This window comes from Penaeus monodon, chromosome 30 (genome assembly GCF_015228065.2).
Source record: "Penaeus monodon isolate SGIC_2016 chromosome 30, NSTDA_Pmon_1, whole genome shotgun sequence".
NCBI lineage: Eukaryota > Metazoa > Arthropoda > Malacostraca > Decapoda > Penaeidae > Penaeus > Penaeus monodon.
The window spans coordinates 37,095,307-37,097,487 of NC_051415.1; positions in this window are offsets into that span (position 1 = coordinate 37,095,307).

Here is a 2,181-nt window from a genome sequence, read left to right on the forward strand (position 1 = left end):
TCAGTCGAGCTGAGCCATAGCGTTCTAAAAGGCCTGTCTGTTGGTCTTATTCACCTTCCATTCCTGTAGACCCCATGATGATCGTTCCTCATATTCTGAGCAACAGACATTCTTTCCATTAAAAAGACGTATGACAATATTATCATCAACAATGCTCCCAAGTATACCCGAAGAGGTTTCAGACCATCACTAAATTTACTGCAAACTTCTTTATGTGCTGTGCTGACAAGTAAGGATGTCGCAGTGGGAAAAGGACGGATTGTTGAAATGAAGTAAATAAATGACAAGTTTTGATGATAGCCAGACGACTAGTCTAATTGCATGGCAATGAATTAAGCAAGTCGATCAATTAGGAATACATGCAGTTATGTGAGGAAAGCCATTTGTCCTCATGAATTGTTCAGTATAATTTGATTTTTTGAACAGCAAGTTGGTCCTTGTAAGATTTCTCGTGACGGCCAGACATACTTTGTCAAAATCCTGTTTATGTTCACACAATTCTGATATCATCCTTTTCTCATTTTTAAATCTCAATCATTAGAAATTTGTTCTCTTTACTTTTGGGGACACCAGTGGAGTGTTCTACTACGTAGGTTCATTTAACAGAGTTGTTCCCAGGATGCTATACTCTTCAGTTAAATGCACAGAGATCTTACCCATGTAAGGTAAACAAGGCCTTTCTTGACAGAGGGCTCAAGAGAACAAACGTACAGATATGATATGAATAGTAATATATAGCATGCTGATAAATAGCACATACATGCTGTGACTAAATATACCAAAAAATATAAACTTTTAACCCTGTACTTAAACTTACTATTCTCCCAATGTCTGAATGACCTTGAGACTAATGTGCTCATTCTATGCGTGTGGAAATATTGACCCTGCTCAAAAAACGTCCGGGGAACAATTCATCATGTAAGCTATGCATTTCGGGTAAAATGGTTTAGGTCTCCACTTCTGACTTGCCATGATCCACTGTGGCATGGTTACACAGGGTGTATCACGCTACTCTGAGTTATATATGTGTTGTCAGATGTTACCAAGTTATCAAGGGCCTGACTGAAGGGGGAGACCCTTTGTTGTCCCAACCTTTACCATCCTGGCCGTGGTTTTCCTTCTGTCCTACTTGGAATGAGGTTGCTTGGCCTGAACTGAAGTTTGATATAGTATAATGCCTGAATTTAAGAAACTGATTTCAAGAGACTGGGCCTTCTCTCCTTAACTTGATAGTCTCACTGAAGTTGTGACAATCCAGGATGCCTTGTCTACTTCCTCATCTGTTTTCCCCAAAGCTGAAGCTGGAGCACCCGTGGTCAGAAAAGAATATCAATGATAAACGGGCATGGGGGCCTCTAGGGACAGTTGGGGCACTTGGCAATAGTGTCCCTTCTGTTTTATGTGCCATATCTTTCCTAGGTGGAAGGTGGTAAACGAGGCTTCCTTCGTTGGGGTCACTACTTGCCTGGCTGGAGTTCTAACCTTTTACAGCTGGAAAGTCCCAATCACTACGTCATATTTTGTGCGACCTGAAAAAATAAGTTAGACAGTCATCTTCTTTCTCATCCACGAATATAAAAAAATAAGGAGAGGCAGCGAGAGAGTCTAGAACCTGCAGCTAGGGACCCCCTAAAGAGATTGCCGGAACAAATTGCCATGGCGAAGGACAGGGGTCACTGGTACAGGATCCGAATCCCATGTTACTCTGCATCTCGTCCCTCTCCTTGTGGGTCAGCCATCTGCACCAGAACCTGTTCGTGATCTGCAAACAGCGCCGTTAAGCAGCTAAAAGTTGCTTTTCTTTTTAAATTAGAGTTCTGAGTTTCTGCTTGCTGCATTTCAGGAACAGCTAGTGGATATCACATAAGTTATTTGCTTTTACTTGAGATTTTTTGGGGAATGGGATCGCGATTTGACTCCCTAACGTAACATGCACAATTTGGTGTAGTTCACTATACATTTTGGTTAAAAAAAAAAAATTACAACTGGATTTTCCTTTCTCTCTGTTATTTAGTAATTTATCTTTTGGGAAAGGACTTGACAATATTTTCCCATGGTTTCTCAGTCATTCCTCCCTTTATATCCAAATACATTAATGTAGTGATTTAGTTTTCTTCACATATTTTTTTTTTTAACCAAAAGCAGAGGTATCCACATTATTTATGTACTGTAAGTAAATGA